We start from the raw sequence: 21,816 nt of genomic DNA, 5'->3' as shown, positions 1-21,816 counted from the left end.
GATTTAGTTGCAGTTTGTTTGTTTGTTTGTTTGTTTGTTTGTTTGTTTGTTTGTTTGTTTGTTTGTTTGAGTTGCTTTATCAATTCCTATTGATCCTGCACCATTGTTCTGGATGGCCAGAATGATACTGAGTCGCTACCCGGTAGGCGCTCCGCGTTCACGTTTTCTTTTGTCGTTCTATAGGTTTCCTCCGACGAAATTGTTAACGCCTAAAGTGTCTCTTATAAGCCGGCACGAATGAACAGCTATACATAACCAGTATCTGTGGATTCTCCATGGGACTTTTTTTTTGTATTTTTTTCTGTGAAGTCCCTTTTTGAGAGTGTTTAGACGGCCTTGTTGAATTATTACCTTTTCGTTTCTATAGATCGTCTGTAAACTACTCTACTGAACTGTGTGCACCAAAAAGAGAGGGGAAACTTAATGGTGCGAAAGGTACAGAGATTGGACTCGGGAGCATCATTCCTGTAGCTATTGTTTGATTTGTTTGCATAGGCTCAGGAACGTGTGGTTCATGAGCCTATACCGCTGGTTTATCGAAAAAAAAACTATCGCAGGTTTCTCAGAAAAGGCAGCCGTTGGTACCTTGCGTTCGCGGTCCTTTGTCGTGCGTGCTTCAGTATCACTTTTTGTCATTTCTTGCGCAAAAATTGAAATATGCGTAACCAACTAGCCCGCTGTCGAATTACCGTAATTGACAGTTTTTAGTCGCTCCGTGTACACGTATTACCATATACGCGATACCGTGTTAACCGTTAACCGAGATGATAGCAGCTACAGCTGTGGATATTAAACAAAGAACACACTGCTATATTATCGCGGTGACCAGTGATATTCTACTGAACTGCCGTTATAATGCGTCGGCAGCATTATAACAGTTAACACTGCCTTTTTTTTTCTTTGATTACCTTCGACCAGAATGTTCATCCAACTCAAAAAACGCTTTGTGCGTTGTGGTTCGGCAAAGCGTCGCGAGATGGCTCCACTAGCGCGGCTGCTCATGCTTACGTCACCGGTAGCCTGATGTCCTTATATGGCAATTCTAATACAGAGTAGATAAAACCATACAAGACAGTGCACGAATAAGTACGACTTACGACTTATGCAATGATTGTACACTTTTCTTTTCAACGACTGTGGGAGCTTACCGTTATCGTTGAAAAGAAATGTGTATAATCATTGCATTCTACCGGTGCTAACATATATGTGGCAGTAACTTAGTACTAAGTTTCGATTTCTCGTGCTACTAATTGTCCGCCTCTTCGAATAACCCAGCTGAACGATAACAATTATGCTACCTGCCAGAGGCGATCTATAAAAATTCCGTAAAACTTACAAATGAGGACCCTCTATATAGGTAGATAGTTATGAATGCGCTTTGTGACCTGTGACGTTAATTTCCTTTTTTTTTTCCTTCGTTTCAGGTAAGACCTGGTGCTGACTGCCTCCTGATAGCTTCCGCTGTCCGAAGCGAACTGTACGTTGGACGTTTCTTAGCTCTGCGTAGGGTTCACCTGATGTCGGTGACCTTTATGCGGTCGTGATTGACATTTGGATGCACAAAAGAAAAAAATATATGTAATAATACGCGCGCACGTAGCCCCGCGTTCGAGTATTACGTCATGGGTGTGTGACTACTGACAGCACATGTGGGTGTGTTTCGGGCGTTCTTGTCACTAATGCCAGGCATGTTTCCAGTTCATCTTCTTGTATGTACACCAAGTCTGGTGTACATTACGCGCCGGTGGATCCAGTTTTCTCGGGTGTAATTGTCGCTTTTCCTTGCGCTCTAGCCCGAAAAAAAAAAGATAAAGAAAAAAGCGGCGAGGCACTGCGGACCCACCTCGAGGGTACTTATCGTTGCCATCGCAGTAAAAGAAATTATTTTAACGCCGCTTCCTCGAAGCTTACACGAGCAGTCATTCGGGGACGTATATCGCGCTCTGAACCGGTTTGATCTGGTTTCGCAAGTCGAATAGAAAACACTCGACTTAGGAAGTCGACTGTAGTCCCCGATACTCTAAGCGGCTCGGAATACTCGCAACGCACGCACGCACACAAACGGGTACGCACGGCCAGACACACTCTGCCTTCCCTGCGGCTCGAGCCCGCAGCTTCAGCACCTCGCCTCCCGTACACGCTTCCCTCCGTCGGGGTCGTTACTATACGTCGGCCCGTTTACGCAGCGCCGCGGAGCGTATATAGCCCCATTGTCGACAATGGCCCCGTGGCTCGACTATAGAGCCGCACCGTTGCACCGACTTCGCTCCGGGCTTGGCTTGGCTTGGCTTGGCGCTCCCTTGGCGCCCGTTCTGTCCGCGCCGATGCCCGCCGCTCGTTCTTCGAGCGCCCCATTCCGCGCCAACATAGGGAATGACACTGCGCTTAGAGGGAGCGTGGGGAGGGAGAGTTAGGGAAGAGGCTGGAATGGCCGGATGGGGACGACGCGGGAACGGTGCCGACAGTCTTCTTTTTTTTCCCTTTTTTTTGCTCTCCGGGGGATATGAGCCTTAATAGCGTTGGTAGAGTGATAAGCTTCTCAGATAAACAGGGCCCGGGTCGGATGCCGCGCGCAGTGGAGAAAATGGTTTAGGGAAGCGTATCGAAGGCCGGGGTGATGGTGGCGTGAGATTGTGCTGACGATACGGTTCGCAAAGTGTCTGGGAGCGAAGCATATTTTGATTAGGGAAAGGCAGAAGATGCAGAAGGTGATGGAAAGGCGTGTGGGTGCCGGGCTTAGCTCTATTCTGGGACTTGAGAGTTATACAGTGCGCGATCCCGCGATTTGTAACTTTGAGATGATTGACGGGCGGTGTAGAGAAGTGGTCCGGGTTATAATGAGACCGTGTAACGCCGATGCAGTATCTGTACGAGCCTGAGCAATGATAAGCGAGAAAGATAATGAAACACATACGGATAACAGAGGCCAATGTGTGTAGGTTGTACTTTTACTTATTTCGTTCCTTTCGTTAAATGATCGCTGTTATTAAGGTAGCATAGCTTATTGCTTTATTTACAGCTTTAACAATGCTGATTAGACGCAATGTAGAAAAAATGACGAGGGAATTCAAGAGCGGATGTGACCGTTCACGCTTAGTCATCAAATCGGTGGATAACTTCAATTTATAGCGGGGAATAAATGTTCAGGGCCGGTTTAGAGTAAATGCTGTTGAAAGGCGGAATACCAAGACAAAATGAGACCACTAATACATAGCAGTAGTAATCAGTAATCATATATTGAAAGGTAAAAAAATCGAAACAGTCTAGTTAGTCGACTTACAAGAACGTGGCCGGGCTCTAATATCTTTCAGTGTAGAAGAAAATGGCAATAGCATCATCGTCATCATCAACAACCGTATCAACAACTATGATAGCGACGATAAAGGAGTTTTGTGTTCCTCCCAATCTACGCGCCGATTTGAAATGTGCAACGGCACTACAGGTTACTGCAACATGAACGTATACATGTAACGCCTTGTTAAATTTCATAACTGATACGAAGAGACGGTCACGCTCATTTTCGTGTTAACCTTTTTCTCTCCATAAATAACACTATTTAGACCTTTTCTTCTTTAATATATTTCTTGAAATTCGTAGTAACGGGAGTTCAGAGTTAAGCTCTTGCGTTTGGATTATTCGCTAATATAGTCATAACACTCTTTTCACTGCCCTCTCTTTAACAAAATTGTTTCTTTTTCCACTACACTGCGCAGATTCACGGCCTAACCCCAATAACGGGTTGCGCCATATTACGCATTGCCAATGAACCAGCTTGAATTGTTAGGTGCGTTCCCATTTTTCGGCGCACTAAAACGCCAGCTGGGCGCGCCGAATGCCGAGCTTCTTGAGCAGTGTGAAAGAAAAACACTCAGCTTCATTTCCCGCCTTGCCGCTCCCCTTAGATCCGGTGAGTACAGCCCCCCACGCTATGCATGCATGCCCCTCCCACGTAGCTATAATATAAGCTGCAATAATACAGTCGGCTTCTCGTTCGGCGAGTTTTTCAACCTCCCTTTGCCGTTTTTCTGCATCTCCTTCACTTGTCCCCGCTTTTTAATTTTTATTTTCTGTGCGTATTCGTTCGTTTCACTGAGAAAAACGACGGTCTTCATCTTCTCCTATAGTTGCAAAACATCCGTACCCCGTCTTCCATCCAATCGCCCCGTTCAATTCGATCTCATCGCTCGGCCTGTCGCGTTTACGAAATAACCTCCGCGTAGTCGGCGCGTGACGCTGTATTTCCGAGCTTCTGGGAGGTTAGTTGGTTTCTTTCTTTTCTTTCTTTCTTTCTTTCTTTCTTTCTTTCTTCTTTCTTTCTTTCTTTCTTCTTTCTTTCTTTCTTTCTTTCTTTCTTTCTTTCTTCCTTTCTTTCTTTCTTTCTTTCTTTCTTTTCTTCAGCGTTGTTCGCTCGCATCTGCAACGACGCGAGCTTTGGATCGCCCTCAGCATCCGTTCTTTTCACATCCAATTTCGAGAGACGCAGCTCGTGTGCGTTGTCTGTCTGTTTCTATCTGCGTCCGTTTTGTTTACTTACTCACCTTTCTCTGGCTGTCGTTGTTGTTGTTGCTGTTCACTGCGGTCGTTTCTCTGCAATAGATGCCCCGTACCTTGCCGAGTCGGTGTTGAGGGCAGTCGGCGGTCAGAGACGCGTCATTCTGCGATGGTGCTCGTGGTGGTTGGGGCATTCTTCTTATAGGCTGATCTCCTTTCCTCCGGCTTGTTTATTTCTTTTTTCGCCCGCTCTGTATGTTTTCTTCTGGCATGTCTCCTGTATTATAGACACCTTTCCTGTTGTTCGGTTTAATATTCTTTTCTTTTCGTCTTACCCATTCAGTTTTTCTTTCAGCGTTGGCAGTTTACGATGCCACCACGAAGTCCTTCCTACTCGTCTGTCGGGCATTCGGCCGATTCTCTAGCAGACGACATTCAATCTTGCTGCACGCTTTGTGATAAGAAGGGGGCATGTTAAACGGAAACAGGGGGCGACGGCCAAGATTCGCGTAAACCGTTGGCTGATATTATTGCCCGCATTTCAGTTTTAAATGCGGTTGTTTTCCGACCGAGTCATTTAAAGAGAGTGTGCTCGAGGCGCGTTTGAATGAGACGTTCCTTTTTTTCTTTATTTCAACTAGCAAGACGCTGTTGGCGTCATCGAGGCTTATGGCTTCGCTGTCGGCGATGCCAGACGTAGTTTCCTGTCGTCTGCTCTATACAACTACTTCTGCCTTGCGGGCGCGCCAGTTCTTTTTTTTTTTCTGCCGATCTTTTTAAATATTTTTTCTAGATAGAAAGTTCGAAGAACTCTACCGCTCATTTTAGCCCCTTGTGGCGCGCGCCGCAAATTTAATTTGAAGTGAGCACGCGCTAGTCGATTTGCAGCTGGTCGATCACCCACGTGCGGAAAATATAGGCAGCGCTTTTAGGGATTTCCAATTTTACAGATGGAGCTCCGACAAGAGTGTGTCTCTGTATTCAAGCGCCTCTTGCAATATCGACGAGGTGGTGCGGCTTCATCTATCGTTAGGGCTAAGGCGCTGTATAGCTGATGATTACGTCATCGTTGTCATATGGTTGCGTGTGCCGTAGCTCGACTAAGTCTTTATGATATGCGGGAAAGATAGATAGAGAAGCAGGTGTTTCTGTTCTTGATATGAGCAGTGCAGTTCATTAGAGCGTGATGAACAATCCGTCTGGTCGGGAAGATTTTGAACGAGGTGAATTATGTGGAGAGCCGAAACGTCTTTAAACGCGATAGCGTTAAGGGCCCCGTGTCTCAAAAAAAAAAAAAATCCGGTGTCGGCGTGCTGCGCCGACCGTCTTGTCAGCGTAACATCAATCCGAAACACACATACCGAACCACGCAGGCACTCCGCGTGGCGCAGAGGCGTTAGTGAACTAACTGAATTTCTCAAAGTAAAATGCGTCACAAAAATCGTAATGTACGGCTTAACCACAATCTACATACCTGGTAGCGTCGGTCGAATATACGAGAAAACATAATTTTGTTACGCGGAAACTTAAACACAAACCCCATTTTAAGCGTTTCTACCATTCATAGAGCGGCGCGCCCCGCTGGGTCCGCTGGCTTCCTTGCAACAACACCATTCAGATGGCGCTCGCCTCCGCGCATCTGCCGCAGCGGCGCGCGGAGCCGACGGTGGAAACAAAAAAAGAAAGCTGCAGTTGCCGGGAAGCGTGACAAGCAATCAGGGATGTTTGAATGCCATCGCGTTCCACTTTTAAAGGCGAAGCTTAAACGTCCTCGAAATTTTTAGTTTTTTGCAACATGTGTTTTCGTCACTTTTTCATGTCCGTTGCAACATGACTGCGGCAGTCGCGGATTGCTGTCGCATCCGTTGTCTTTTCGGACCGCGACATGATCACTAGTTGGGCCGATTGTCTCTGGCCTCATCTTTGTTATGTAGTGCTCCGTCCTAGTTCTTTCCGTGTTCCATCGTGTCCAGAATAACACCTCTGGACTCGCTTTCGTCCAGCCGCCTCCATCGTGTCGTTTACCGCTGGCTTCGCCTCATTGATCGCTCGATTAGATATTCTTGACGCACAACAAATGCCGCGCAAATTGCGCAATACATTTATGCGCCCGCAGGGTATAGTGACTAGTTTAGGGTTCAATTCTGAAGCGTGATTATAAATACCTAGTGTGCAATGGCGTGTCAACACCGTAGGTGTACAACTTATGTACAATATTACCGAAGCAACGTCAGAAACATTCCTGTGCTCTACAAATCAGCGAGACATGAAGGCTACCTCGAAAGTTGCCGTTCATTTTGAGGCAGCATTTTCTTCATAGACGTAGTTAATATACGGGATAATGTGACATCTCTTTGGGTATGGTGTTCGAGGCGAGAGCACCACTAATTTCCAATAGCAAGCTTCGCCTATACGTGTTTCTCGCAACCGGCAGGTTAAGTTAAGACAGTTTCTAGTTGCAGCCCTTGCGTCACGTATTGGTACAGCTCGAATGTACTCAGGGACACGGTTTCGTTATGTGCCATTATCCTATGGATCAACCTAGCTACCCTGAGCGTGTGGGAACAGCGTGTGGGAGCGGCGTGTGGGACCTGTTCGTGTTAGTGCATGCGGTACGCTACGTCTACGCTGTTTCCTAACGTTCAAGCACAGAGCTGTGACTATGTACTCTGCTTCCCTCTACCATTTCCTTTCTGTTTTTTTTTTTTTTTTGCCTCCTCACGCGAACATTTATCACGACACCTCCTTGGCTCGACTGCTTGTGCGGCTTGTGCTTTGTTCGCCGACGTTTTGCCCAACCGCCGCTGATGCAGTCCGCGTTTGCGAAACGTTATAAAATATACGGAACACGATAGGCGTGAAATATAGGGGACGTCGCATATCGTGATGTAAAAAAAAAAACTAAAAAAATTAAAATACGACAGACGAATAGCGTTGAAGTCGGTTTGCGGAGGCGAGATGTCGGACGCCTCGATTTCCTTGGGGCATTTTAATATGAATAATGCACCGCCGCCATCCCTCGCACCCCGGCTCTCCCTTCTGTGCCTACCCCCGTTGTCTGCGGGCCCCTTCGGGCGCCTGCCACCCAGCGTCCTTTTCTTTGGCCGGTGCTGCAACACCCGAGCTGTGAGAGAGAGGGGGAAGGGATACGGCTGGCGAGCCATGCAGAGTTGCCTTGCCAGCTCTGTGTATTCGCCCCCCAACCTCCTTCCTGTCTCGAGACCCCAGCCTTAGGTTTCGACCCGGGCTCCGGAGATGGACGACGTTTTCGCGTGCGGGTTCCGCCGTCACCGCGTGTGTCTCACTTGTCACTGTGATCTTATTTTTTACGCCTGTCCTACATTTATGTATCTTTATTATTATTATTATTTTCTCAAGTCTCCCTCGATTTCGTTTACTTTTACTTTTGTTTTCCTCCGTTGTGTAATTGTGAATGCCGCTGAATATATTTGTCTATGTTTTGAATTGGTGTTTAGATCCCTTCACTGATTTTCTTTTTGTAATAATTTTTCTATATCGGGAACGCGCCCATCGCGCTACCTCAACTCCATCGTTCCTTTTTTGTTGTCGTGAACTTTTTTTTTTTTTCGAGGTGCTCCTCGGCGTCTTCAGGTCTGGATTGACACTATTGTTCCGGAAAGTGGCCGCACGAATTGAGGCCAGACATAGTGCTCCGACGTGCGAAACCCAGTCTGAATCCTGCACAGCAGTACATCATTGGCCTTTGTTGGCGTTTTTTTTTTTCCTTCGTTTTCTTCTTTCGCGTCAATTTCCTGCCAGCCCTTGAGCGCATTTCGTTACGGGAAATGAAAAAAAATATCATGAGCCATCCCACTCTGGGAAGGTGGATGACCAGCGAAGCTGTTCAGCGCAGGATGCAAAGCACGCGACTTGCATCGTCTTGCATGGTGAGCCGCTTGCGGCTGGCTTCTCGGGAACGATCTTCATCTGTGTTTGCCGCCAGACGCCGCCGATTGTATTCTCGCATCTGTTCTCGCCGTCGCTATTCCTAGGCGTGCTCCTCCTCGGGAGTACGTACTATACGTGGCCTCCCCATTACAACGAGAGAAGTGAAATTCAAAATGGCGAACGGCAGCTTGTCTTGCCGACAACGCGTGACGGTGCCGCCGCCCCGGGAGAGCGGAAGGAAACTAGGCGCGCACGAGCTTGGAACGATGACAAAGAGAGGGCGGTGTGAACGTAGACTTGGCCGACGTGGCCGCACAGCAGTAAATCCATAAGAAACCTTTATTATCTAGCAGAAAGTCTATTGGTCTTGAAAATGGTGCCTAGTGATAACTAATTTACTCAAAAATGCATATCCAAGCGATGAGCCGTATAAGACTTTTGCTTAGAAGGAAGTGATTTTACATCAAATTCGGGGCCTGAATTTTCGCTTACGGAGTTGAAAAATGCATGGAAGCCTAGCCGTATACAGCTTCTCCATAAAAAAAAATGGTGAAAAATAAAAGGATGGAGGTCAGTGGATGACGAGTGCCCGGGATCAGCCTATGCGGTTTATTTAAGCACTGTCTCCAGGAACGGCCAGCTTTGCGAGCAACCGAGCCAGAGACGCCCCAAACCTCGCAGAATGCGGAATGGAAAGCCACGTTTTAATAAAACACTTACGCGCTTGGAGAAGTATACGTTTGTTGCTCTTAGGATATTGAAGTGGCGTTTGTTGTATCATTGCGGAATTCCGAGGAGAGCTGAGTTTGCCACTGACAAATGTACAGTCGCGAGCAAAAGTAACCGACATCTGCGACAGTGCGTGCCGAAAAGCGTGCCAGCGCCACCTGGCGCCACGCTGCTCAAGCTCGTGCGACTTCGATTCCGGCGTAGTGCGCATGCGCGTTCCTATGTTCCTACGGCGTGGCGGCAGGTGGCGCTGGCATGCTTTTCGGTGCGCACTCTCGCAGGGATCCGTTACTTTTGCTCGCGACTGTACATTTGTCAGGGTAGCACGTACGGGGCCACATGTAAGCCGAATCATCACATATCTCTGTTGTCCCGCGTGGGGGCTTCTCCGCGAGACAGCAGCAGCAGTAGCGCCCTGTGGTAGCGATGGTCAGGAAAGTCCTGGAAGCTTCGAAAACAAAGCTTCGCTTGAAATAATAACAAATAAACAATGTGCTCCAATCCACGCTATAAAGCTGGATTGGACAGTTTTCTACCCGCCGGGGTGGCTCAGTTAGCTAAGGCGCTGCGTTGCTGAGCACGAGGTCGCGGGATCGAATCCCGGCTGCGGCGGAAAAACGCCCGTGTGCTTGCGTTGTAGTGCACGTTAAAGAACCCCAGGTGGTGAAAATTTATCCGGAGCCCTACCCTAGTGCGTAGGGTGTATGAGTAGGCGGCTTATGTGTTAACGGCTACTGGACGCCTCTTCGAACATAGAAGGAAGAGTGGAGAAACGGACAAGAGGGTGTGAGGAGTAATGAGAGAAGATAAATTTTCCACTCTTCCTCGTCTTTCCCCCATTTCATCATTAGGGAGAGCTTTGTTACTTAATAACGAAAATGTTATCGTTTACGCCTATTCTTTTTTAGCTGCTCAGATTTGACGACAATGTCGTATTCTATTGTCCGCACCGTTCGGTGGAACACTTGGCTTTCTTACTTGCATGATTTCTCATGGAAGAAAATGCGATGTTGCCGTCGTCCGCACCCCTCCCAGTGAGTAATGTTCACAACATGGCCGCTTACTTGGTCTCTTACTCTCCCGTTGCCGATATCTGGTACGCTTTCACGAATACTGATGGAAGTGGTACCTTTATGGTAATGCATCGCTCGGGTAATGCGATGTATGGTTGTCGAGACAGGCGATAGCCTCAGCCAACCTTTTGCCATTCTTGCGTGTGTTCAGGGTGGTGCAACGCGCTTTTAAGTTCACGCGCGTGGCACAGCTCGCAGTCTGGAGACGTCGTATTAAGAGCGCGTAACGACGCGTAGGCGCCACTCCCTGCCTAAGCCTGTGCGGAAGACTGATACTGCTCCGCTTAAATTTTTGGCGTAAATGTGCGTGGCGTGCGAACTTTCACGTACACCTAATAAGCACGGAAAGCATGCCAGGCTCTCATACTTGATAAGCAGCGACAAAGGCGCCCGAACCGTGAGCCAGACCGCTGTCTACACTGCGTCCGTAAAAGAGCGCTATCAGCGTCAAGCCAGAAGGCATCAAGAGCCAGAGACGAGTACTGTATACTACGACCGCGCCTTGAACGCGGCATCTCGCCTCTGGCAGGCGCTCGCGCTACTCTTGGAGCGTCTTAGGGAACCGTAAATAAAATAGAGAGAGAAGCTAGCAGCGCCTTTTGTGTCGTTCCTCCGCGTTGGTCGTCCTCGTAAAGAACGCGAGCGTGTCCGGCCATTACAAGGCAGTACGAGGAGTCCTCTTTTCTAGCCCTAGTCCCAGCTTGGGAACCCCCGATCTTCCGAGAGGAAGAGGATGAAGCGGGCCGGGCCGTTAACGCACCCCTCGGCTTCCCCCCATGTGCTCCGCCTCACGGACTCCGTGCAGTGCGGCGAAGCCTCGTGTCAGCCAAGCAGTAACGAGACCCGCTGCGGTAGCTGGGTAGCTAGGGCGTTGCGTTGTTGAGATCGAGTATCTCGTGTTCGATTTCGGCCGCATTTCGACGGGTACGAAGTGCAAAGAAAGGCTCGCCTCTACCGTGCATTGGGTGCACGTTAAAGAACTCCGGGTGGACAAAATTAACTATGGCGCGCCGCATAGCCAGATCGTGCTTTTCGAACGCAAAGACTTGCGATTTTTTTTTTAGCACTAACCACAGGCGAAAGAACGAAGATCAAAGAACAAAAAGGGGACGCACACCCGTGGGCAAAAGTATACGGACCAGTTGTTGCGCGATAAAGCGGAGTTCTTCCTCTGCCTGTGAACACAACTTGAAATTGAGGACTGCAGTCCAAACTTGGCAGTGCGAACTTTTCAGTGTACTCGTCAATTTGAGTTAATGCTTGTTAATTACGAAGAAATTAAGTTTTTTTTTTTGGTGACCCTGTGGTACGTATACTTTTGCTCACGGGTGTACATGGGCGCCACGTACGTTCACTTTTTGTTCTTTCATGTTCGTTCTTTAGTTCTTCCGTCGGTGTAATACTAAGCGCAATACAATGACGAACGTCCACCATCTAGCCCCGTTCATTGCTTTACTAAATTCCAGAGAATGATGATGGAGGCGAGTTATCTCCATCAGGCGCCAATTATTTCTTCCGATTTGAGAAATTAGGTTGACCCCATTTCTATTAGGAAACGCAGGCAGTTGCAGAACGTATGGAGAATTCTTCAATAAAGTGAGTTTTTACAAGCCTAAAGAATGTGGACTCCGTGCAAAAACCCTGATAGGAACGTCGCATTTGCTAGCATAAACTACCTCGTGTCACCCACTTGAATAAAATATTCCTGGTGTGAAGCGATGTAAAGAGCAATTAAAGTTGAGCCGCTACATGATGACATACCAGAAGTATTTCAAAATGTATGCGGCACGTTTTAAATACCTTTAATTTCTATCAGTGCTTCTGATGTTAGGCTAACCTATCTAGACATTATTAATTTTTTTTTCGCTATCTTTTGATGCGCGATTTTGCTGCACAATCGCGCACATGTGCACAATGTTTGAATGGCCGGGTCATAGGGGAGAAAACCATGAGGACCAGTTAAGACACATCAGACATAAGGATTGTGTTGGGCAATAAAAATTTGTTAAAATAAAAATAATTAAAATAATAAACTAAGAAACATCAGACAAACAAAGGTGTTCCTTTTTTTTTAAGTTGGAAAATTTATTGCGAGATTCACTTTGCACATCCAGCATCCAAACATACACCGCCACGTCAGGACGGAGGCTAAAGGCTGTGTGTGCCTGACGAGGCCTACCCTCCTGGTGGTGACAAACAATGCATTTCAGACGGCAACAAGCTCCCTTGCATGGTCAACAGTAATCCTACAGTAATCCTACAGCAATCCTAAATTTCATCGCGAAGCCGTACATTTCTCGGAGTGCGTCACAAGCATCGTGCACTTTTACCTAATCAATATCACCAGGAAGGAAACACGACGCAAAAACATAAAGAAAAAGAAAAACTGGGAAAGCCATAAGAACCGAACATCGCAAATTCAAAACTGAGACGTTGCCCGAGGTTACAAGGATCGCATGGCGCTACTAATTATTCCCTGGCAAAGCTTCCATTCAGCCGGCGTCGCCCGGGACGCACTCAAAGGAGTCTGTCTTCTTTTCTCGTTTGGCCAACGCGACCGGCAGCTTTCCCCACACTGCATAGAGCTGTTGAGGTGGAGTGTATGCGCGGAGGTGCGCCGCGTTGCCTTTACGGTTAACGGGGTAGGTCCTTACGCTCTCCCTAAGTGCGATACGTGCACGGGAAATTGCGTTAGCGGAGGAACGCGCTTGTAGAGCTATAGCTTGAGCGCGGAAGCAGCGCCGTAGGCGTGATTGAAGAGTGCGCTTGGACTGAGCGTTGCAGTCCTATTGGTGGCGCACGAATGACCTGGCTCTCTCTGAGGTTACAGTGTCGCAGAGTGCCGAAATGTTTCCCGCGTTGTAAGAGTCGTGTTTGGTTGCGGAAAAAAACGTCGGCGTTCGTCTTTCGGACGCGGTCGGCGAAAGGCGGTCTCCGGCGATTCTCTGCGGCTGACTTAGGTAGCTCAAGAAATTTTTGGAATCCATCTTTCATTGTTTTCTTCTTTTTGACACAGAAATAGTTGTGGCTTATCTGTACACGGGGTAATGCTGCTTACGTGATGTCGGGTTGCCGGTACCGTAAGCGACAAATGCAATGTTTGTAGCGACATCTTGTGACATTCGGTTAGGATACTTCCGTCGCTATTTCCCGGCATATATGCCTTGAAAGACGTAATATAATAATAACAGTTTAAAAGACAAGATAGGTATAAGTCACATTGCTGTGGCGGAACAAATCAGGGGCACAGCATGACTAAAATATGCACTGGAGTATTGCGATTCCTTCCTTGCGTGTCGCTGTATGTCGCTGGCCTAAGAAAGCCATCGCCGCGCTGTCGCATTTCTTTTAACGCGATAGCCTTAAGGGCCCCGTGTGGCAGAAAATCCAGCGTCGGCGTCGGTGTCGGCGTAAGCGCCGACGTTCGTGGCGGAGAAAATCATCCCGAACCACCCCCAAGCGCAGGCCCTCCACGTGGCGCAGAGGCAGAGGCAGAGAACAAAATTGAATTTCTCAAAGTAACATCCGTCAGAAAAAAATGTTAAGTACGACTTAACTACACCCTACAGACATGATAGCGTCGTATTGTAATTTCAATGTAATTCTGTTACGAGGAAACTCAAACACAAACCCCCCTTTTTCAGCATTTCTACCATACCAACAGCGGCGCGCCCGGGCAGGTTACTTGCAAAAACACCATCCAGATGGCGCTCGCCTCCTCGGCAGGGTGAAACGGTAGCGGCTTGCAGAGGCGAAGGTGAAGAAAAGAAGAAAGCTGCAGTTGCCGGGAAGCCTGACAAGCATTCAAGGATCTTTGAATAACGTTCCACTCTTGAAGGCAAAGCTTAAGCGTCCTCCATTTTTTTTTTTTTTTTTTGCCGCTGTCCTTTTTTCTTTCGTCAGGCCAGCGACCGCAGACGTTTTCTTGGTGAAGACCCTAACGACGCTGGCTGCTGCCGCCGGCGTCGTCGTCATCGTTTTGCCGGAGAGCTGACACACCGTACAGCACGCGCATAAGGAATTGTTTTGTTTACCTCTTTTGTGCTACCTCACAGGTGTGGCGGTGACGAAGATGCGATTGGAAACTTAGAAGCGTATAAAGCGTAAAAAAATAATGCCGCAAGAAAGTATGGAAAACCACAAGCAAGAAGAACTAGAGATATCATTGAGTAGTCAGCATTATTCCCATAGTGGTTCAATGACCGCATCGCCTGAGTTTGCTGTGGTAATTTTTTTAAAGTAAACTGCTTCGCTCACGCGGCAAGGAAAAAAAAAGAGGCGCCGCAAATAAAGTAGCCAAGACTGTTTCCCAGCGACTGAGGAGGCCATGCTTCGTGGAAGCATTTTGGCCGGAGATTCCTGAACATCGCGGAGGAGATCCGGGCAAGTCCGCTGACGCCAACCCAGCTTAGACAGCGTGATGCACACTCCGCTCGGAGCGCCGCGGACGGCGCATCTCCAGTGGGCGGACCTCGCGCGTCTGTCCGCCCACAGTTCCATCTTCATCGCCTTCGACCTCGGCATATTTGCCCGCGCTCTTCCGGCCCTCGTCCCCTTCGGCATCTCCTCTTCGGTACCACTCGTTCGTGCCTTCGTCATCTCCCCTCCGCCGTATTCTTCCTCTTCATCTTTTTCTTGGCTACTTCTGTATAGTCGCCCCCTTACTCTAATGTGGCTTCTTGCCCCGGGGTGTTTCGTATCGGGACAGTTGCCGGCATAGTGTACGCCCGAGGTCAGCGCATCTAGACGGGGTCGCTTCACTGCTGTGCATCGCTGTGGGACGTGAGGGCAGCTCGAGATGTTGCTAAGGCTGAAAGGGAAGAAGCGCCTTGTTGGGGAAGCTCTTGTACCTTGCGAATTTGCTAACGGCTGAAAATTTCTACTTTCCGTTCTTCTTCTGATCTTCTCCAAGATGTTCTTTCACACTTACGCACGGTATGAGCGTTGTTGCGGATTCGCTTTCTTTTTTTTCTTTTTTTTTCGCTTACGTGTGCTCGGATTCACGATCTGTATAACCCGTTCTTTGCTTCTTCCTGTCTCGTTGGTTAATCGCGGTGACGCTTCTGGGAGTCTCCGTTGTTGAAAAGCTACGCACTCAGACGCCTTCATTTGAGCATCGAATGCTTCAATGTTATTTGTGTGACGTTCAATCTACCTGAGAGTTCATGTTCGAAACAGCGTAAAAGAACGAGACGTACAGAAAGCCGGATAGGCGCGTAGGAAAGCGGCGATTCTTAGGCGTCGCCTTTCTGTTCGTTCCACTCTTTCGCGCTCTTTCGGAAATGAAACAAAGTAAACTCGCACCAACTTTCAATTCCCTCTGACGGTGTATGATTACAGTAGAGTGCAGTTGGATCTCGCCTTCCTGATGTGACGGTGACTGCCCTGCCCGCGTTGCCTCTTTGCGTGCAGTGGGTTCGTTCCTTGCCTCTTTGCGTAGAGTGGGTTCGTCACCTTAGCGTTTGCTCCTTGTGATCTCCAAAACGCGTTCCGTATTATGCCTTGCGTCGCAGTACACCGTCTGCAAGCTATTTACTAATTTTGTGTATTTGCTTCACAATAGCGTGCAATACTATGTAGTGTAGTAAACTAAAATTACTTGTACATTTCATCAATCTTAGCGACATTTGCGCTCAACACATGGTCTGAATGCGAAAATTAGAAATATAGAACGAGTAAAAAAATTTTCGCCACGAATACAGTAAGCTAACGAAATTTTAGTAGACGTGGTATTCTAACAGTGGAGAAATGCAAGTTTGCCGCAAAAGTGCACAGTTTTCTATTGACACGATATCAGCTCCATACCCTCGGAAGCAGACGAAATGGTCGCAGAACCATCCTGAAGACGGTATAAGGAAAGTGATTCACGTTGCCGAAGGACGAAGTTCGCCGCCTTACTCAGCAGCAAGCATAGCCCGGCAAGTAGTCCCTGTCCACTTGCGTAATCACTGTCTGTATGTCGTACTTCAAACTGAAAAGCCGTTTGAAGCCAGGTGGACTAGGTTTAGCCAAATGTGCTGCCCATGATGCCCACGTTTGCTGAACCACCGTGCTCGCACCTTAAGTGGACACTAGAACCATAGTTGCCTCGTAGTGATCGTCGTAAGAAACTCTAATCTAGGCGGCATTCGATTGGCCGAACGCCCAATGTAGCTCTGACGACGCTGCACCGTACTGCGTAAGCTGAACCGCGTGGAGGCGCCAGCGCGGCGTCGATATCCGCGACCCGTTGCCGCCGCAGTTGCTTCGCCGCGGCGCGAATCCCGACGACGTCGGCGACGACGTGGCAGCGGGAGCGCGCTTCCCCAATTGGGGACTTGTATCCCGTCGCGCCGCATGATGGATGAACGCTCGCGGCGCCATCCGCTCGCCACGACGCCTCCGCCGTGTTCTGTCCCCGCCGACGTCGCCGTCCTCTTCGTCGGGCCTCGCGTCCTTTTCACGGCGTCGCCCCTCCGATCCACCTTTTCCCCTTTCTTTTTTTCCCTTTCGTTCCTTTTGTCCCCTCTCACCTCGTTTCCCTCCTCGGGATTTTGCTACCTCCCCTTTTCCTCGTCCCTCACTCTTCTTCTACTTCCTAATGGTCCCCGAGTTCGAATCTCGCAGCGGTGCATAGAAAATTTGAAGCGGGCCTAGTTGGCTTTCGTTCAGTGCGGCCAAGACAAAACGAAGATGGAGTCCTGATGGACGAGATAGGGATGGCTTTCTCGTCCACTAGTGGACGAGAAAGGGATGGGTCGAACAGGTACAGTGTATCACCATGGCGGACAGTGTGCGGATGGCAGAATGATAGATGTACTAACATAACGAGGGTCCGTATTGACCAAGTTCTTATGCTGTAGGGATGTTCGTAAGACCAGCAGGCGCCAGCCGACTGTGATGTTTGACATTACATTAACGAAAGCAGCTGGCCAAAGGCAAAGGGCTGTTACGAACGAAAAAAAAAAAAACGCTTAGTGAATTCAGCCCTAAAGTTCCGCCGTTCGTATCCCCTTTTCCTCGTCCCTCACTCTTCTTCTACTTCCTAATGGTCCCCGAGTTCGAATCTCGCAGCGGTGCATTGAAAATTTGAAGCGGGCCTAGTTGGCTTTCGTTCAGTGCGGCCAAGACAAAACGAAGATGGAGTCCTGATGGACGAGATAGGGATGGCTTTCTCGTCCACTAGTGGACGAGAAAGGGATGGGTCGAACAGGTACAGTGTATCACCATGGCGGACAGTGTGCGGATGGCAGAATGATAGATGTACTAACATAACGAGGGTCCGTATTGACCAAGTTCTTATGCTGTAGGGATGTTCGTAAGACCAGCAGGCGCCAGCCGACTGTGATGTTTGACATTACATTAACGAAAGCAGCTGGCCAAAGGCAAAGGGCTGTTACGAACGAAAAAAAAAAAAAACGCTTAGTGAATTCAGCCCTAAAGTTCCGCCGTTCGTATCGTCGTGTCCTAAAATGATCAAGATTTGTCGAACAAGAGACGTCTTAGGCTCGACACGAAGTGAGGGCTGTTTGCTAACTGCAGAAGGCTGATCAACAAAAATGTAGAGGGTGCTACCTTACACCCCGAAGCAGTAGCCTTGTTTTTATGTACGTATTCGGCTAACCCTCCATCCGCACCCCTTTCTCTTATGTTTTGCGCGTTTATCTCGTCCTGTGAGTTTCTGGACATCCCGTGCGTTCTCTGAATTTGTAGAGCTCTCATTTGTTAGCCCCTCTAGTGGCGCCCGCAAAGAATTTCGATGCCTTCGATTGGTGCAGCCGACGCGTCGTTGGTTGATTGTTGTATACACTTCTGCTGATGAGTATGCAGTCGGTGGATTGAATCTAGCGACTTCGGATTCGCTGCCATCCGTCTTAGCCTGCGCAGCCTCATTGTAGTGAAAGCATTGTGAGAATTTTCAGCGTACGGTTTATTTTTTAATTTTTTTGTGTGCACCAACGTATGCGTGGATGGCGATTCAAGTCCGGCTGTTTGTTTTTGACGCGTGTTTCTTGCCATGGTTGTGACGGGAAGCTTTTACGATAATTCGGCCAAAAGTACTTTGCTTTGTAGAGATTGCCCATGCATGATATCTCCCCGATGATTGAAATGTAGCGTACGAGATTCGTTTAAATGTGTATTTTCATTGTTGATGCTTTCTAGTGTAAGATTAAGTACGCCATCTGTGCATTTCCCGCTTTTTTTTTGCGAGTGTCTTTTGTCAAAAGTCAATCGGTAACTTGACCTCTTACTTTTTGTTTTTGTTGTTTCATTAGCACGCCTCGCTAATGTGGGGAGCTAAACGTTTCACCCGGTAACATTCTTATACTTGCGCCTCATGATCCCCCCCACACCCCCGCTTTGCCTTCTGTTCATCCTTGTTGTTTTGCAAGGAAGATTGCTTTTTTTCCCCTTTGCCTTTCTGTTACATATTTCTTTTGCGTCTCTCGCGGTTTCATAACCTTCGTTTTCCCCCGTGCCATCTATCTAGCGTGTCATCAATCTGGAAAGTTACTGGCTTCGAGCTTGTTATGTAACTTTTCCCTTTTCATCCCTTTTTTTATATCTTTATTTATCTGATCATCGTCCCGTCGTCGAAGAAGGCCCGAGAGCGTCGGGCTATGTTTTCCCCTTCCTCCCTTGCTTCCCGCACTTACGTGTGCTCGTGTATTCCCCGCGGTGGCGTGGTTCTTACGGCCGACACTTCTTTTCGCTTACGGCATTCATCAATCCTGGCGCCCTTCTTCCCTTCGCCATACCCTTGGCGCCTCCTCCATCCATCCCCTGCCTGATCTCTCTACATTTACTTATAGATCCCTTTCCTCCCTCGTCTCGGGACATTGTGGTTTCCTCCTCGTTTCTTATCCCCAATTCTTTCATCATCCACACCTTGTGTCTTCTTTTCTCCTTCTAGGCTCTATCACGTTTCCCCCTTTTTTCATCCCCCCCCCGACCTTTATTAATTGCCGAACTGGACAAGTTGTTCCTCGGTTTTCTTTCTTTCTTTTTTTGGAGGCGATTGCGTTTTCTTCCTTTTCTCCCCTTCGATCCCTCGGTTGTTCGGAGGGTTTCTCTCTTCGGGAATTCCCACATATCTCCCTGCGTTCCCTTTTTTTCCCTGTTATGCCCTCCGTCTGAAGCAGAACGTCATCCCAACACCGTCTTCATCAATCCACGTGCGCTAGACGCTGCTTTCTTACCCCCTCGCCCCCTTCGCGTGCTTCGTCGCCCGCCATGTTCTCTCTCTCTTGCTGTACCCCTCTAGGGATCTTCGGAACGAGAACCTTATCCTTCCCTTCTCACCCTGCGCTATCCCGTTAGCTGCGTGTTCCATGCATCCATTCATCCCTCCATTCATCCCGTCCTTCCTTCCATCCATCCATCCATATATCCATTTGCTTCGTGAACAAGGCGGACACGGTGTCGGTGCTTTCCGCGACGGTGGCGCCACGACTGGAGGCGTCGGCGGGAATGGCGTGTCTGGCGGGACGGAGCACTTGTGCTTGTAGGGTAACAAACAAACAAGGAAATTGGGAGAGAGAAAGAGAGAATGGTAAAAAATAAAATGGGCGAAAATGAAACAAACCGAAAAATTCGGCGAGACAATTTCTCGGCTTTTTCCGTGGCTAGGTCTTGGTTTTTTTCCGTGTCTGGCTGGCGCTCGGCATGATTTTTGGCCCGACTGCTCGGGGAGGCTCTTTTGCTCCATTTATTTATTATTATTTTTTTATGACGCTGGACGCCGTCAAGGCACTCACGGGGCTTCTGCCCCTTTGAGGAAGGCGCATCTATCGACTAACATCTTCTGGAACAACGTATTAGTTTTTCCTGTCTTTATTTTTATTTTTTCTTCTCGCCTGCTTCACTCTGTTTCGTGTCGATTTCGTGTGTCTTGTTTTCTCGATTACCGCTGTCCTCCATGTTTGGGGTCGTCGTGTTTGTGTCTTGTATCCCGTCCTGGCCACAAGCCGCTGCTTCTCGGAGATACGTGGTTCTGTTGGCTTTAGCGAGCTGGCTCCTTAGTTTCACTCTTGTTTGTACTGCCCGATCTCGAGGTATTGTGGTGAGAAAAAGTATTAGGTTGACGGCTCGCCTTTGGCAGTTCACTTTTTCGTTCGTAAATAACGAACCAGGAAGCCCTACGGTCTGTGTCTTAAGTTTTGCGGCCACTGCACGTTAAATGGTACCTTTGACGATTCGCGTTTCCCTGGGGCCCTTTTAGGAAATGTTATAGAGAATCTTGTTGCGAAATGCTGCACAAGGGAGGCATATATAGGCAAGCGAAACAGAACGAGATGGAAGGACACAGGAATTAAATACGTTTCCATGTGCGGATCTCAGCTTGTGGATTGTAGCCAAATGGAATTCAACTTTCGCAGGGGCCGATTATATTACTGCAGACCCAAAATCAACAAGTGTAATTGGTAATAGACGCAAGGGGTCATAATAGAATCACTAGGCCTAGTAACGACGAACCGAAAGTGCAGGAGACTGAATTACTAGTCATAGCAACGTGCTACCTATTTTGCTTTGGTCCGAACGGCACGTGTGAGCTAGAAAATGGACTGACGGTGTTCGTTTAGTCACAAGTGTGGTTCTGACACGTAAAGCAACTGATAGCCCACCGCGTGCACTGGGATTTGTACACTTGTCGCTTCGCCACTGTGCATTTTGTAGAATGGTTGCACTATCCGCTTTAGGCTATCGCCAAGCTTCGTCTCTTGGCAATTGACGTTTTTAGCGCGACGCATGCTCCTGACTCTGCCCGCGGGGATTTTGGAGGCCACCGCGGGAAGTGCTGTCGCAAACGGAACATTTGGAGGATGCTTAAGCTTCGCCTTTAAGGGTGGGACGCCATAGCATTGAAAGATCCCTGAATGCTTCTGACGCTTCCCAGGAACTGCAGCTTATGCAACCGCAATATTTACCGGGAAACAAGGGCGGTGAACGCTATGCAAGAAGGCGAGCTTTCCGGTGGAAACGCGGCCTCTTGCGTGGGCCGATCTTTTGTTATTGTTTCACGCATTTAATACTTCCGTCTAAGACGTCCCCACGTGGGAGACCCAGGTCCAGCCACCACCTCTTGCTGGGTTTGATGAAGTTTATTCAGTTAGTCAGAAGATTTAACGTAAAAGGCGTGCGCGGTCGGTGTTTTGTTTCATGACATTTGCTTGCGGGCTCTCATTCTCGAAATTCTCATTCTCAAGACGAGGTACGCGCAACTTTAGTGATGGAAGAACTTTAGTGTCGTGTAGAATATATACGGCAATTTTCGCTCACGGTACGCCGACACCCGATTTTCTGCGACACGGGACCCCTTAACGCTGTCGCGTTAATACGGTGTTGTGCTGCGCCGCAATGACGTTTGTTCTTGACAAGATGGCTGAGTTCCTGTGCGAGAGCGTTCCGTTGTCGCGGCGAACGAATTCAAATCCTGAAGAATCGCTAAAGCCTGTCAATTTCTTTTGGCCAGGGCTCTATCTAATTAGCAGCCCCAGTAGCAGGAAGTATTTTGGCAATCCGGCTTCGTTTGGGCCTTGTCTCGATCATGTAGGCGTATTCTGGAGCCACGTATTGAGACTCCAGCAGAATGCAATCACTGTGGCTAATAGCCTCATTATCAGCTCATCCGTAT

At 48.4% G+C, this 21,816-nt stretch overlaps 1 long non-coding RNA gene across 1 annotated transcript in view; it reads left to right on the top strand.

Annotated features, from left to right (window-relative positions):
- Window positions 1-1,422: 1,422 nt before the first annotated feature.
- Window positions 1,423-21,816, top strand: part of LOC125940884 (uncharacterized) — a 186,299-nt gene continuing 165,905 nt past the window's right edge. Inside the window, exon 1 of the long non-coding RNA XR_007464058.1 lies at window positions 1,423-1,477. This is a non-coding gene — a long non-coding RNA (uncharacterized LOC125940884). The remainder of the gene's footprint in view (window positions 1,478-21,816) is intronic.

Source organism: Dermacentor silvarum, chromosome 10, assembly GCF_013339745.2.
Source record: "Dermacentor silvarum isolate Dsil-2018 chromosome 10, BIME_Dsil_1.4, whole genome shotgun sequence".
NCBI classification, from domain to species: domain Eukaryota; kingdom Metazoa; phylum Arthropoda; class Arachnida; order Ixodida; family Ixodidae; genus Dermacentor; species Dermacentor silvarum.
The sequence above is the reverse complement of the archived record's forward strand: the minus strand, read 5'-3'. Positions and strand labels throughout refer to the sequence as shown.